Source organism: Crassostrea angulata, chromosome 1, assembly GCF_025612915.1.
Source record: "Crassostrea angulata isolate pt1a10 chromosome 1, ASM2561291v2, whole genome shotgun sequence".
Classification (NCBI taxonomy): Eukaryota; Metazoa; Mollusca; class Bivalvia; order Ostreida; family Ostreidae; genus Magallana; species Magallana angulata.
In genome coordinates, this window is record NC_069111.1 from 55249232 (window position 1) to 55266701 (window position 17470).

The 17470-nt window shown below is 31.9% G+C and overlaps 4 non-coding genes across 4 annotated transcripts; 3 read left to right on the forward strand and 1 right to left on the reverse strand.

Annotated features, from left to right (window-relative positions):
* The first annotated feature begins 1362 nt into the window (after nt 1-1362).
* Nucleotides 1363-1434, forward strand: Trnag-ucc (transfer RNA glycine (anticodon UCC)). Its single transcript has one exon. It is a non-coding gene; the product is annotated as a tRNA-Gly (tRNA).
* A 1321-nt stretch (nt 1435-2755) lies between these two features.
* Trnag-ucc (transfer RNA glycine (anticodon UCC)) lies at nt 2756-2827 on the forward strand. Its single transcript has one exon. It is a non-coding gene; the product is annotated as a tRNA-Gly (tRNA).
* A 3229-nt stretch (nt 2828-6056) lies between these two features.
* Trnag-ucc (transfer RNA glycine (anticodon UCC)) lies at nt 6057-6128 on the forward strand. The gene has a single exon. It is a non-coding gene; the product is annotated as a tRNA-Gly (tRNA).
* Nucleotides 6129-14104: 7976 nt separating this feature from the next.
* Trnac-gca (transfer RNA cysteine (anticodon GCA)) lies at nt 14105-14176 on the reverse strand. Its single transcript has one exon. It is a non-coding gene; the product is annotated as a tRNA-Cys (tRNA).
* Between the last annotated feature and the right edge of the window lie 3294 nt (nt 14177-17470).

The following is a 17470-nucleotide window of genomic DNA, read 5'->3' on the forward strand; positions in this document are numbered from 1 at the left end:
AATTTTCCTCATATAAACTTGGTTTGTATAAATATGTATTCACATCATAATGTATACATTCAATTCTTTTTTGTCTATATTTTAAACAACTTAACACTCACTCGAGTACATTCATAGTATCCTCGCAAAGAAAGGGATATACATTTTTTTTCTCTAATATTGATTTTTATTTGTCCTTTTATAGCTAAAAGATAACATTTGACAAGCATGTTTTCTTTTTTTAAGCTTAAATTGACTAATATGTTTTCTTTTTCTTAATCTTAAAGTAATGTAAAGTTACTACAAATTGAAATTTGAAGTAATCTGAGTTATAAAATGGATGAATGCTTCACACATTTTCAAGCACCTAAGCTATTTATGGTTTGGGTTGATGTTTTGTATAAAAATGGTCCATTACAACAGCAAAGACCGTATAGGAAGAAAAATGTGTATGGAACGTAAATATATTGTTTTACACGATATACTGAAGTGGCCGTAATCCTGTCTCTCTCATATATACATTCATGCATCTCGGTGATTTTTACAGAAGTGCATAAAAATGTCCATTCTCTGATTTTCTAGTCTGCACTCTAAGTTTCTATTAAAAGCTAAACTTTAAAGTAAATCTTGTCCTTGATGATTGTTCATCTTAAATCATACGATTATTCCCATTGTTTTGACCTTTCATGGTTCCAACTTTATTTTGTATGCGCCCAAGTGTTAATGTGTTTTCCAGTGAGAATGGCGGACCACGCGTGAGATTCAAGACCTGTTGAATTCAACAGATTTCAAATAATTAATGAAGCCGTTTTCATCTAAAGTACTCTGAAATTTCTCAAACGTAAAGTGTTTATCTAATAATATGATAGCAGCTAACACGTTCCATGGAAATTTTTGAATCAGAAGATTTTTGAGGAGGAAGAAGACAAAATATGATAGAACTCGTGTTTATATTTGACATAATATTTCAATATGCCACGATCGTTTATTTTATTGATTGAATTAAAAGAAATTCATCATAAAACATTTATTGAATGACTAGTGAATACAGTATATATATATATATATATATATATATATATATATATATATATATATATATATATATATATATATATATATATATATATATATATAATTCGTGTTCTAAAAAAACGATAGTGTAAGGTTAAAATATGAAAACAAACCATAACTAATGAACAGGTGACTGTTCTTTTAACGCACATTTACAATGTGAAATAAAAGTAGCTTTGCGATTAATATATTTTGAAAAAAATTATTAAAATGATCAATAAAAACGAAAACTACTAATTTTTTACTCATCTGTAAAAATTGTTAGGTTTTATGTTTGTATTTTATAAGACTATCCACCTATTGAACGCAGCGTCGGTGGTGTAATGGTCAGCATGGTTGTCTTCCAAGCAGTCGATCCGGGTTCAATTCCCGGCCGACGCAATTTTGTTTTTCCTCATTGAGTATCGAAGTGATGCAAGATCATTTAAAATGGATTGCATTTTAAAGGTGTAAGTGACACCATTCTACACATTTAGAGTTTACAAATTCTAAGAAGTATGGATTTTGAAGGATTACTTGATATGAAATTTTATTAAATAAAAATATTATTTAAACATGAAGCGCAGACAAAAATGGTGATAATTACACATTCATTGAAATAGTTATACATAAGTGGATGTAATATGTTGCCTTTCTGATCAAAACAACTACATTTTTTCAAAATAAAAACCAACAAATGTTGATGTATGTTTTTCACACACACACACACACACACACGCACACACACCTGACGTTACACACACACACACATATATATATATATATATATATATATATATATATATATATATATATATATATATATATATATATATATATATATATATATATGTGTGTGTGTGTGTGTGTGTATCCTCTACCCAATAATACACTTTAGTACGTATAATTTTTGTATTATGAGACAAATTTATAACGTCAGTTGCCTGGGAACATACACATATGAAATGTGTCGAATGTCCAATACAAATTCAAATAAATATAATTAAATCAAATTAAAATATTGATGAAAATACATAAATAAATGAATCAAATGTTAAATAAAAATTTAAGTACAATTTAAGATCCTAATGAGAACAATATCGTATTTAAAAAAACAAGCGAAAATAAAATCAAATAAATATCTATAATCGTTCTATACAAATATGTATCCATGTATCATTCGTTTGATGAACCTATACATGTACGTTACCTCCAAACTAGTTTTCAAAAAAAGTTAAACCGTGTAAAAAAAAAGTTCAAGTTCTTTATACCTTCTTTATAAGTCAGAAAGAACTAGAAACATGGCGTTTCTGTTGTAAAATTACTTTCATCGAATCCAATAAACCATTATAATGTATTGTTTAAGAAGAAAACAAAGTACAATCTATTAAGTTTCAAAAGAATCCGGAATGAAAATTGCTGCTTTTTGACAATCTTACTGAATATATATGCCGACTGTTTATGTTTGTTAGAGAGCGCACCGAGTAACCACAGCTAGAGGCTGTTTTTTTTTTATGTTCACTTGAGGCAATCTGCTCTGTGTACGTGGCACGTTCTTAAACTCAGCGCACCGTGACGTGTTATATATTTACAACATAATAATAATTTAGCTCATTTAGCACATTTAAGATATTATAATTAAATAAATATGCAAAATTTGAATTCGTCAGGTCTTTCTTTGTTTCTTGATACAAATAAAAAGTAGAAAAATTAGTAAATAAGCGCGTCGGTGGTGTAATGGTCAGCATGGTTGCCTTCCAAGCAGTCGATCCGGGTTCAATTCCCGGCCGACGCAATTTTTATACCCCTTTAATTAGAGTATTAATACCAACCGTAAGAAATATAATGCACTCTGAAAAATGATATAAACTAATAGAGATAAGTGAAAGGATTTTTTTTTATATTGATATATTGATTCAAGAATATAAAATTCAAAATATGTATACGTTTTTGAATCATTGAATACCATTATAAAATTTTCTTATTATTATTGAACATAATATATTTCGTATACATTATACTGTAAATGTATTGTTGGTTTTTTTTTATTTCTTGAAAGATGGGCTGATTATTACAACATTAGAGTTTGCTTTATTGATTCCTTCTCTGATTTTAGCATATTTACAATATCAATGTTCCTGTTTGAAGTAATATGTAAAAAAAATATAGATAGGAACAGATGAAAAACAAGAATTCCGATAATTCTAAACTGTTCGTACAACACGTTAGAGGTGTTAAAATAATTGTTATGTTCAAATATAACCTAGACTTTAAATATCTAAATAAATGCACACTGTCTCTAGCAAGGGCATGTAGTATTTACGCATTATTTAGCATTTCTTTTTAATTAATTTTGTTTAATCACCTTATTTGGCAAATAATGTGTATGTAACACATTATGTGAAGTTCCAAACTGAGGAATAGATAATGTTACATCAAGAACATATTTAAAAAAAAATAAAAATGTGGAATGACAAGCAAATAACGTATGATTTAGTTTTGAGTTTAGAATGACATATAATATGTTAAAAAAATAATGACGTTTCGTTTTACATCCCAGCCTAGCGTTGGGGTTAATTCTTGATAAAATTGGCCTCAAGACAATGAATCTTGGGAGAGAGGGTCAACCTCCAAGGAGTTATTTATCGATTAAGGTAACTCCGTACCTATAAAATCATGGGTTCAAAGTTAAAAACTTAACTTTTTTTAAACTTATTGGACTTGAATTTCATCAAAAAATAAATAAAATATATATGTATCCATACTATTTAAGATGTAAGGTAATAAAAACCAAAGGCTGATATTATCATCTGAAAATCACACTTTTTTTGTTTAAAAATTAAATATAAGTGTATGGATATTTGTTTGTCAATTTAAATTTTATTTGCTTACTTTGCCAGAAAACTAAAATTAATTTTAAAAAAAGAAAAAATTGTTTACATTAGAAAAATTATAGCATTTAGATATATCACTTAGAGAAAAGTAGAAAAGAGTTATTTCCCTTTGTCATTATTGAATTATGTCGAATATAAGGATGAAAAACGCTTATTGAATATCTCCAAGTAAACAATGATTTGAGTTTTTGATGTGCACCTATGATAACATAGAAATTACAAATCTAATTGCAAGAATTTTAATGAATTCATGGTTTATGTAAAATGTATGACGTCACAGGAGGGTGGATTTACTTTAACATCTGATTTTTACAGATTCGAAACCATGATTATCCCATTTCTGTACTTTAATTTGCAATGTTATTTCTATAAATCAGCCTACTGATACAATCTTTAAAATTGTTCTTCTGTCGATTGAGTTGCTTTTTAGATGTGATCTGATATTCATCCAAATTTTCTTTTACAATTGATCTTTATACTCATTAAACCGTATTGGATTATGAATGAATTGCAATAATATTACAAGTGTAATAAAACAGGCTTCATAATAAATTGAAAATATATATGTAAAAATTTTATGCTGAATAGATCATATACTAGGAATACGATATCCAAAATAAGGTTTTTCATTGAATGCAATATGTTATATTTTACTTTCCATTCTAACATAAATTCTTCATAATGTAACTTTGTGGACAACTCGAACATTATTATCAATAGCTTTTGCTTTAAGTTCTAGGCCTCACGACAACAATGTTGAATGTAAATGACTTAATATATAGTACTTTCATTTTGCATTTTAATTTTCATTTTTATATCTTACTTTATGAGATACCATATTTGTACATTTGATTTGGATGTTCTCCGTTTCACTGTCCGTTTGTATTCTTTGTAACTTAGACATTTCCTTTTCTTATTCATTCATATTTACATTTGCAAATAAGTTTAATTTAACTTAGATGAATCTATAGAATAGCAAAAACGTTCAATTCTGTATGAACTTTTTCATGAGGTTACCATGATTATAGCACGCGCTTATCGAATTATTGTAATCATGAAATCTTAGTTATTTTAACAATTCTGAACAGTTTGCCCTTTTCAAATGTAAATATAAGTAATAAACAGCAATGTTAAAAAGTTCGTAGGAATATGAACTTGGTAAGTACGTGATCAAATCTTCTGAGAAGCCATATGGTCGATACAACAACCTTGTCAGCAAATACAATCTTCCACTGGGTCCTATTCTGACTTACCGTTTTTCATACTAACTGTTAAACCATAATTATTTGCCTAATTGTCTACGGACTTTTCCGTTTTTTCCCCGATTACGACAAAGAGCACACGGCGGGTGTGACCGGTCAGCAGAGGATGCTCACTCCTCCATGGCACCTGATCCTACCTCTATCTTTTTAGAGGTCTGTGTGGCTCTGCTTTGAGTTTGTATTTTGTTTTATGGATTTTTGAGATGGTTGACCGTTTGTTATTGTCATTTTTCATTAAAAGTTTAAAGTAAGAAAAAAACACAGCGTCGGTGGTGTAATGGTCAGCATGGTTGCCTTCCAAGCAGTCGACCTGGTTCAATTTCCGTCCGACGCGATTTCTTTTTAAAACTCTGACAATAAATCCAAGGCGCCAAGCACCTGACTCAAACATTTCAATACACTTTTGGCTACCTTTGGTAAGAATGCGTTGTTGTAATTAGAGTTATAATTTCAAAAACATTTTTCCTTAAGGTTGCTCACTACACCGTGAAATATTTTCTCAAATCAGCAGAGAGTTATTTGATTATGATAGATATCATAACGGATAGGAAGTATTTAAGTCTAATAGGCAAAAATGTGCAATTTTGGACGAAAATTTACATTTTCAAAAATTTAATTCAGTTGACATTAACAAAAGCTCCAGGCGGATTCGAACTCATGTTCTGCGGTTAAGAAGCCCTATACTTTACCCATTGAGCTACGACGATATACAACCCAATCGAACGATATAAACAGTTTAATAAAACATTTAAATCGCCATCTTGTGACGTAGTGTCTTTAAAAGTATAGGTGTAGTTGTAGTGAGGTACCTTAAAAACTACTCTAAATTTTTGTTCATAGAAAAATTCACAGCTGAAAAAATATATCAGCGTCGGTGGTGTAATGGTCAGCATGGTTGCCTTCCAAGCAGTCGATCCGGGTTCAATTCCCGGCCGACGCAGTGTTTATACCCTTTTATTAGAATCTGAATACAAACCATAATGGAATACTATGCAGCTTTTGGAAATATATAAATCGCTCGAGTCATTAAAATGCAGGAAATTTATTTCCAAAAATATTTGATTCAAAATTAGTTACCTCACATTTGATTTTCATTAACATATTCAGATTTACTTCATTTTTTTTCTTTTTCTTTTTAAATTAACAATTATATTTTTTCTTTAGTACAGTGTACTGCTTTCCAGATTTATAAAACATTTTTTACAGTGGTTATCAGTTCTAAAATAGTGTTAATGTACATAATTTAATGATCTACAAAATCCAAAAAATTGATAGTATAAGTATATTTAAAAAGTATTATGATAACAAAATGTGAATATTCATTAATAGTAATTGTTTGCATTTGTTTTGATTTACACAAGTTGATATGTTCATTTAATTGGTTATTTAGTTGAATCTTTTTGTGCTTTTAGTATATATCACATTTAACATGTGTATTCAAGTTTTTGGAGTTGATTTTAATCAACTTTCTTATGCAGTTACTTGTATTTTAGGCAAAACGGAAGTGAAACAGTGTTTGGACCTGCACATTAATGAATGCAAATAAAAAAAAACAAATCAAAACAAAAAACCCATCACCGCTGACAGGACTTAGCACTTAAAAATAATTGATAAAGGACTAAATCCATGTTTAGCTATATATGGCCCTGTGATATGTCAAAAATTAAACTAAGTCAAAATGAAATAAAATTGGCGTTATGTGTTAGTCTAGACCTGATACTATGTGTTAGTCTAGACCTGATACTATTTTGACATGCCAGAATTTCCCCGCCAAAACGTCTGCTTGCAAAAGTATGTAAATTACAAAACCGGTATCGGGCCGGTTTTGAGGTAAAATCACAGCATTTTCGTTCTTTGGTGGTGTTTTTCAACAACAGCACACCCTCTGATCTAAAAATGTTTTTAAATTATGAAATTGTAACAATTAAAAAAAGATATTTATAGTGAAAGTTTTTAGATCAGAGGGTGTGCTGTTGATGAAAATTTAAATGTAAAAAAGATGAGGAGCAATCCGATTTTACTTATTTTTGAAAGTATTACACTTTTTTCCACACCTATTGTTTTAAAAATATAAAAACACAAGAATCAAACACATTAGGTCATTGTCATTTAATTCTGACAAATAAAAGGGTACAGTGTGTTGTAAACGAAACGTATACGTGTTCAATTTTAACACTAAATTTTGCGCATGCACGACATTCCATACATGCTTATTTGCATACGTAAACAAACAGAGGCTTTTACTTTTTCTGATTAATCTTTGAAAATACACAAACGGAAGATCAACAAAACCTACAGAAAATGAAGAAGGTATGTATACGAATTTGATTGAATACGTAGATTTCTGGTGATTTTTTCTTGAATCAATATTACAATGTATTGTTCCCGACGTTCGTCTGCATGGTACTATTTGACAGATGAGCAGATTGGCCTATGAATTGTTCAATTCATGTGTACGTTATTCAGCCTAAAAACTGTTTTTATATAGGCATGTAATTTAAAGCATACAATATTGGTTATCAATCTGAAGATTTACTAAAAAAAAAACCCTTAGATATTCGATTGCCGGGGGGGGGGGGGGGGGGGAGCACTGTAATTCTAGTCTGTCAATCTGAATTTTTCTGTAAAGTTACTTTAATACTTGCAAGTTTTTGCTAACATAAATCTTAAAATGATATTTTAATTTTTTACTGAACATGAATGCTGTGTGTAACTACATTATTGTTTTGTATTTTCAGAACATAAAAATGAATGATCAAGTGAAAACAGAAAGTAAAAAGATTTTCCCATGCATCCTTTGCAAAAAAAAAGAACAAGACCAAATGACAGATAAAATGTGAGTCAACAGCAATCCGTCGCTTCCTCAGAAAGAACTTTCTTGTTGAGGAAACTCAAAATGACATTTTGTGCAACAAGTGTAGACATCGCTACCATGGACATCAGAAAACATGCCAGCAGAAGTTTAGTTCCCTTCCTGTGTCTCAGCCTCCACAACCAGGAATGTGCAGTCCACCATCTATATCTTTGCCTCTCCAGAGAACACCTTCTTCACATGCTTACTGCTTAATCTGCAAGCGACCGGGTCCTAAACCTGTTGTCGTATCTTCAGCAGCTAGATTTTCAGCCTTTCTTCACCATGAAATCATCATCCCACCTGGAAGCAGATGTTGTCCATCCCACATTGATGAAGGAGAATTCAGACATGGTGTTTTGACCAATATACAGACATTCGAGTCTTCATTTGTAAACAAGTCGACAGTGCTGGAACTGATCCAAAAAATACGAAATTATGCCCTCCAGACCTCAACAAGCAGATTTTCTTTTGAACTGTCTACCATGAGCAACAGTGATTATATGGCACTGACTGGTATCTCTAAAGAAAACTTTGAAGACCCCCATTTATTTTATTTCCACTGATGTTCGAAACACACAAAACCGAGGCACAAAGGTGTCACTTGGAATCTTTTTTCTGAAACTGAGATCAGGAATGTCAAATCAACTTATGGCCACGATTTTTGGAATTTCAAAGTCTTCCCTCTGTAGAGCAGTAAAATCAGTCCGTACAGCACTCATGAAGTCATTTGTACCACATCATCTTGGACTACAACATACAACAAGAGAAGAAATTATAGAAAATCATACAAGACCTGGCACAGGAACTTTTTGGCGATTTTACAAATAAGAAAGCTATTGCTGTTTTGGATGGAACTTTAATGTTTTCATCATTGTTCTTCAAGGAAACTTATTTATAAATACCTTGAAAATAGTCAAATTTAAAAATGTTCGAATTATTAACAAACGTTTTTGTAGTAAGACCTGTATGTACTCCTACGCCAGAGTTCAATAAGACTGGTTCGCTGTCGTTGATTACCAAAGCGCCACTTCTACAGCGGCGGCGTTTGGAATCGAGGGTTGACTATCCAATCTAAGACAAGAACCAGTACTGGCGTAGATTAAACTTTATTATTATTAATTTTGTTTGGTAAAAAATGGTTAGATACAATTTTCCAGAAGCAGGTTGATTACTTATACGTTATGCATTGTACACTGTAAGTGAACTTTATTATAATATTACAGAATATATATATAGCTCGGATTTTTTGTCTGAAAAGCCCTAAAATTCATATTTTAGAAAAAAAAGTGCGTTATTATTCAACTAAAGCTTTAAAAAAAACTGCCATGCGAAATTACCTATAGTTGATTTTAAAATAAAATATTTACATTTTCAGCTGTCTTTGTGATAATAATACGAATCAATTTTGAACCCTAAAACCCAATAATTATATAAAACATGAGTGACAAAAAATGGGCGGGTCTTGTAGCATAACCAAAAAACGGTATTGGCTGCGCCGCCTAGTAATACATAGCAAGTGCTACATAATAAAATAGTGGTTTTAAAAAGATGTTGTTTTAAAGTGTACAGATTGGAAAAAATATAAATATAAGTAATAAGGAATCATTCTTTGACTATTATGAGGTGATGATTTTGATCGGAGCGTGGTCAAGTCTATAATAAAGCCTTCATTGGATTTGACCACGCTCCGACCGAAATTATCACCTCATAATAGTCAAAGAATGATTCCTTATTCCTTGAATAATACTTATCAAACAAGTGAAAAGCTGTCAATGTGACAGCAAACCGGGTTTTCTTTTATGTGAACTGTATCCATAATCCATGTCAACCCGTATCCAGTGAAATGGAGTACCCTATATGCAACATTTTGCCGAAAAATGACTAAGTTCAAAAGCTAGTATTTTCTTGATAAATTATTGGAAATCAAAATCCTAGCAATATGCACACCTCTAATATAAGTACAATTGATCTGCAAAAGAACAACTTCCTATCTTGAAAACTGTAGGAGGAGTTATCCGTACAATGAGGGTACCCTATATGCAATATTTTGCCAAAAAATGACTTAGTTCAAAAGCTGGTATTTTTATCATAAATTATCGGAAATGAAAATCCTAGCAATATGCACACCTTTGATATATGTACAATTGATCTGCAAAAGAACAACTTCCTATCTTGAAAACTGTATTCTGTCTCTCTGAAGAGTCATCTAATGATGAGCCTTTGATACGTAAAGATTTCATAGCAAGGGACTTTATCTTAAAGCACGGCATTAGTACTTAAACAAAAATGAATACAATGTTAAGTTTTCCTCTATAATACTAAATGTTATCGATCAGGAAAAAAAGTACAATTGCCGCAATTGTTTGGTTTTTGAGAATCTGAAGGATAAGTATTTACTCAGCAAATAATAATTTTAGAATGAATTTATGAAAGAAAACAATGTTTGTAATTCATTTTTAGACGGTGGCTATAAATAGCCACGGTCTATTGCTACGGTCCTGACCGGAAGAGTATTTCTCACGGGGACCCTAGCGGATAACGAACGATAACTCTGTTAGGTACATGTATGCAGTGTTATAAAAACAATGTTTTATCTACGTGTCGATTTCAGTATGAGAACTAATTTTAATCTTATTAGATATTTTAAGCATTATAGCTGCTAATTATTTTGTACATACATTTAAATAATGTATGAAATTGTGTTTTATTTTAAATGAGCCGTTACCCTATCTGCTTACGCGGTATTAATGATATAAGCACCAACTGCCAGTTTTGACGTTTAACTCTGTATCAGGACTGCATAAACTATAGCACTGCGATAATTGGCCAAGAGATCTCACAATAATTGCTTCTTGTTTTTTATGATATAAATAATTGTCAGAAACACACTATTTAAACTGGTTTGCCATTTTATATTTCAGCAATTATGCTTCATCGATAAATTCAGCCATTTTCAATGCATTAGTTTTAGTTGAGAAGTATATTTTTTGTTGTTGTAGCTTATTCCAAAGAATTCACAACAGATACTGACAATGAATATTACATAAATTACATTTTATTGAACTTCAACCGATCAATGGCACAGTTTCTTCTACAAGTGTGCATGTGTTTTCAAACACACAAAACTTAAATTTACGATACAAATGTGTTTAATTTTTGACTGACCTGTGATTTACAATGTACCTTATTTTGTACCTCACTCAGTCTGTAGAAACATTAATTTTATTACAGGCACCTCAATATTCATCAGACAATATTTACTGCAGATGTTGACGCCTTACTTGCTGCTGACTTTCTCTTAAACACGCTACTCGATGTCGGATTGTAAAATTCACGTGCAAATCGAGTCGCCATTTTAAATGTTTATAAACTACATTTTACGATGTTTCAAAGATTGTTAGTTCAGATTTTTTTTTTTACGTATGCTGTAAAATGTCTTATGGATTTCACGGCGTGTCAGCTCGTGTATCTCTAATTTGCAGCAAATGCTAGCTTTTTTGTGAGAAAAAACATGCGATATTCCATATACATTTATGGTACATTGTGAACGGTAATGTAAGATATAATAATTTTGTTAAATAAACAGTTTCTATATCTTGATGTTTGACTTTCAAATGTTGACATAGCATAATAAACTTCTATATTTATCAACATAAACATTGAAAATGAAAAAATAAAATTTGAAAATGTTAAGTCAAATCGTGTCCAAGTCCCTTTAAATACTTGCAATATATTGATTTAAACTGGCGTATGCGTGTCAAAACCTCCTAATCGTGTAATTTTTATAACTTCAATGCATTTTCTTTCATAGAGTGGGTCTGAGCTCAATATTTTTTTACAGTCTAAATGTGTGTTTAATGGAATTTAAACCGATTGTACTCAACAAAAATGTGGAGAGATGACCCACTACAGTTCAAAAATGTCATTTTGTAGCTCAACAATTGAACGTTTTAGAAATATAATACAAGTCCGTAAATTCGTGGTCATAGTGTCATATAGCATTTAAACAACGTACTTTGTTGTGAATGAAATGGCTCAGTGGTTAGAGCACCAGCCATTAGGAAACTTTATAGAACTTGGGTTTTATGGTTGTGGGTTCCATACCACCAAAACTTAAAGAGTTTTTTTTTCTTATCTTTTTGAAATATTTCAAACTGAATATAGTTAGAAATTACCATTTTTTAAACTTGTATAATAACAAATCAAATATATTTAATTGAAAAAAATGCTAAATTTGAAATTGTATTTTACGACTAAACCAAAAGGGCAGTTGCGCTATCTTATTCCCCCATCTTCTTTATATATACACAGCTGTACGGTCAGAAAAACGTGCGTTCAGCTTTAATTTTGTTTGTTTGGTGTTTTTAAAAACTTATTTTGTATAATTAATCAATATTTGTTGTAAGTTTACTAAAAAAGTTTAATGTAGAAAGTAATGTATGCGTGTTAAAGTGTACTGAGAAGCGATAAAATATACATGTGACTTTCCCGAATTCATTCAAATTATTTGAATAAAACTATAGCTAAATACAATAATACAAATGTTTAAAACGTTGATTAATGAAACCGCGGCGACCGAATGTTGTATGATATTTTTTTAAAATTTTCATTCACTTTGGTTGTGAGCAAATGGAAATAATCCACTTAAGTCGAAGATAAAATATTGATTTACTCTTCTATTTCATGATGACGTGCATTCCAAAAGCAATACCAGTTTTATCAAACAGGTTCTTTTTCTTTTGACTATGAGGAAAAAAGCAAATGTGATGATCCACAAGACTGCAACTTTTTCCCCGTGAAGAAAATGCTGTCGAGAGGGACAATTAACATACTAAATGTATGCCCAAATAGTTAGTAAAAATAAGTATCTTATCATACCAAAGCTTTATTTGTTCTCGTTACTTTGAGAAATCTACAATTTATTTAAAGCACAATAGTCCAATCCACACTTTTCAAAAGTTGTTCCCCTTTGCGGGGTCAACCCAAAGGTCAAAAGGGAAGAAACCAAAATTCCCCTTCTTCAAACAATCAAATATTTGGGCGTACTGTGATGAAATCGCTTTGGATTTGATTTATTCATACAATATGTGGTGGCAACCATTCAAACGGGGTTTTAATGTCAACTGATATAGATACAAACATATTGATACAAAATATAGATACAAACTTCTATACAACAAGACTACTTGTTGATAAAAGACTACTGTGATAAATCTTTGGGTTTTTCCCAAAAGATGACGACCAAGAGACACAGCATTTGTAAAGAGTAGATTGAGATCACAGCTACGATTTCCACAGAATTATCCATGTAGGAAACTCACGACCAGTTGTGCGAGTAAGCGTTAAGTATTAGTACATGTATGCGATACTGGCCGCGGTTTTCGACAAAAATAATTATCATACATCACTCATTGTTACATGTAATATGCCACTTTCAAACGACGCCACCGTCTAACAGTACTTTCAGTACTTTGATTTTGTTTAGAAACGTAAGTACTGCATGTTTATCTAATAATTCTTTCCCAAACATTCGCTTTTAAATCAAATAAATTAATATTGTAAACTCTGATTCACAGCAAAGCTTTAATAAATAAAGAGTTGAACTTTATATTTAAATTTTCTAGTTTAGATTCACAGCATCACTATCCCAAGCCCCATCAAGTGTGAACCTTCTTAGAAACAATTGAGGTAGTGTGTGGCATTATGCAAGGTAGACTAAGTGTCTTCTTGGATACGTACAGAACCTGACAAGAATAAGTTAAATGAAGCAGCAATATGAAATCGCCAGACGAGTCAAATAATTACAAATATCAAAACCATTCGTTTAAATACAAAACTGAAATCTATAAAAGTAATTAATTTCGTTTTGTTCTCCGCTTGTAACATTACTTATTAACAAAATTTTTGACATCAGTTAGTTATAATAGATTTAAATTTTGCTGTGCTATAAAATGTATAGAACATATATTTAAATAGTTAAATGTTCTTCAATAGAAAATCAATAACAATCATCGATAAAAATTGTGCTATAATTGTACTACCCTAAAATCATCCAAAAGGTTAGGGGACACCCGGGTTCGAACCGGGGACCTCTCGATCTGCAGTCGAATGCTCTACCACTGAGCTATATCCCCTACCGCTCATAACTTTGTATAATCGGTTTTCTTGGAGTGAAATCAATACGTCAATGAGGCCGATGTTTAAATAGATAATAAATCCAGGACACAAGATGACGGCTATGTGTTGATCTCCCTGAAGTTGTTCCGATGTCTTAATCTCTAAAAAAGAAAAAGAAAACAAGTAATTAAATACCGAACAGTAGACAAATATAAACGTATATTTTAATTGCAAGTTGCAATTCAGAAAGCATAACAAATGTATCAATATTTCTAAAATGTTGCTTTCTTTCTAAATATTTTCCTAACATTAGCTGTCTACAAGACACAACTCTTTTCTTAATTTCCATCCATAAGTTTGAAAAATATGAACAAAAGTTGATTTTTATTCTCATAAATATTTTTTGTTTTGAAATTAAAACGTCACATTGACATAACTAGACATGATTTTTATATGATCATATTATTATGATGCATTTATTCACTCTACCATGTCTAAATTAGAACAAAACATTTTTTAATTTCACAAAAACATACTAAAATTCCTTTTCTTTTCTAAACAACGAAATCATGCATTAGAAATAATACTTTTAACGATCCATAAAATAAAATTCAAATAAAACATTGCTCTTTAGATATTGTGATATAATTTTTAAATGATCATAAGCTAGTTAAATTACTTAAATACAGGGTAGTTCTAAGACAAAGAATAGGGGATACCCGGATCAAAGATTCATTTAGATTGCCTTAATAAGTAGCAGAGTGATCTACCAGTGAGCCTTTTCCCCTTTGAATTAATACTTAACCATGTTCACCCTCTTCTACCTGTTTGTCGTTTCTATTAAAATGCAATTAATCAACAATAACAAGCAATCAGTCAGAGTGACCACTAGAAGCAAAGTACCCCAGCATACATTTACAAAGCAGGAAATATTAGAGGGATGGGGTGGATGAAATTAGACAATTACAAATATAAATTTAATCTATAGGCATGCTGTTATTAGCCTAGACAGTGTGTTATACATGACTAAAATGGGATGTCATATCACACAATTCTAAGTCATTTAAAACTTTGCGGAGCAAAGGGAGAGACTTAAAGTCATCAATGGTCTGTTGTATAGATCAGATCTTGAGACTAACAAAGTCGTACTACAGATAATTGTACCAAAACAGAAGAAACCAGGTGTCTTTCACTATTATCATAATATTTCCATCGGAGCCAACCTAGGCGCTGAAAAGACCATATCCCGCATAAGGAATTCATTTTACTGGTCATCTATGACTAAAGAAATTACACGGTACTGCAAAAGATGCGATTTTCTGTGCTGCACGTAATCCTGTCAAAGACAAAACAGACCACCCCTAGGACAATATTTGGTTTGGAGAACCCTTGGAAAGGATAGCTCTCGATATTCTAGGACCTCTGCCAGAGTCTACAAGGGGAAATAAATATATCTTAGTTTTGATTGACTGTTTAACAAATGGACCGAAGCAATAGCTATTCCAGATCAAGAAGCTGAAACCATTGTAACCACCTTTGTAAATGAAATATCTGTAGATTTGGTACACCATCGATCAAGGACGAAATTTCGAATAGAAACTTTTTAAAGAAATGAGTGAATTCCTTCGAATTGATTAAACTAGAACCAGTAGTATGAGGCCTCAGGCAAATGGCAGTGCCGAGCGCTTGAATCGCACCCTAGCTGCTATGCTGACAATGTACTGTGAGCACATCCAGAGAACATGGGATAAATACCCCCTTAAGTCATGACAGCATACCGAGCTACTATACATTCCAGCATTAATCAGACACCAAACCTCATGATGTTAGGCAGAAATGTCACTCTCCCTCTAGAAGCAGTCGTTGGAAAGCCTAGCCTTCCAGTGTAGCATATAGAGAAACTGAAATAAGCGAGTATATAGAAGAGCTACAGAGAACCCTGAATGATGCCCATAACAATAACAAGAAACCATCTGAAATAGAGTGCAGAGTACAACAAACGGCACTAAGATCTGAAAGCAAAGAAACATCTGATGGAGAGAGGTCAACCTGTCTGGCTGTATGACAATACTAGGAAAGTTTGAGTGTGTCCCAAGTTAACGTCCAAATAGAAAGGCCTATACCTTACTACCAAACGAATAGATGACGTCAACTACCTTGTGCAGAGAACAGCTCATAAACCAGAAAAAGTTTATAAAAGTTATAAAGGAAAAATGCTCCCTAATTGGTTCAAGACGGCATTAAATAATTTAGAGAAGTTCCTATAGATGTTGTTGTGCATTCCTTAGTTCTGTATTCCAGAATTTGAATTTGAGAAGCCGTACTTCGATGTTTTATGTAGAAGATAGGCGGTAGATTGGTGCAGCAAGAAGGTTAGGAAAGAGCTGGTTTTTATAACCCAGAACTCTTCTCCCAGAGATGTTGGGATGGTTAATAAGTCATTTATCAAACAGTGTTATAGACGTTGACCTACTACCTGGTACACATCAGGCATCGAATTCAGTAAATGTGTGATGTCTTGTATTAACCGGTCTCATGAATATTTAGATGTAGATGTTGATACCAGTAGAGCGTCGGCTACACGAGATGTTTTTGATGGTATAATTTCCTCTTCAGTTTTACATCATCCATAGTACTTTTGAAAATTTAGAAGAAATTCCTTTAGATGACAATAAAAGATGTCACATGAACTTTCCCTTCACAACAATTTAATTAAATTACAGATAACAAAGTATGGATTGCTGGGAGTTTCACTAGAATTTTCCTTACAACAGGGGCCTTAAGAATCATCTGGGACAAGAAAAAGGATCAGTGGGTCAGTGGTTGGAACAGCATGAAGACTCAGGTACCATCATTTGTCCCGACCCACAGCGTTTTGTTCTGTCCCCAATAGCAACAGTGCTAGGTGACACGAAAGCAATGACCAGTATTTCGAGAAAAATGGCAAATGATACAGAATAAAGCCGAGGAGCCAACAAAGGACAGAAGGAGATCAATTACTTCGACTACAATCAGGAGGAGGCTGACCAAATTTATTGGAATCAATTAAAAGTTCATTGAGGCAATTGAAGAGCACCAACAAGAACAGATTAATCCACCTGTAAACCGAAAGAGGAAAAATGAACCATCACCATCCCATATTTCCTTCACCAGCTTTATTGGGTCTGCCCAGCTGCCTTCTTCATCATCCAAGGAAACTAAACATTATTCTGACATATAAAAATAGATAGAAAATCAATATTTTTTAAAATACTGTATAAAAAGGGGTTTATATATGTATCTGACTTTTTTAATGAAGATGGAGAGTTTAT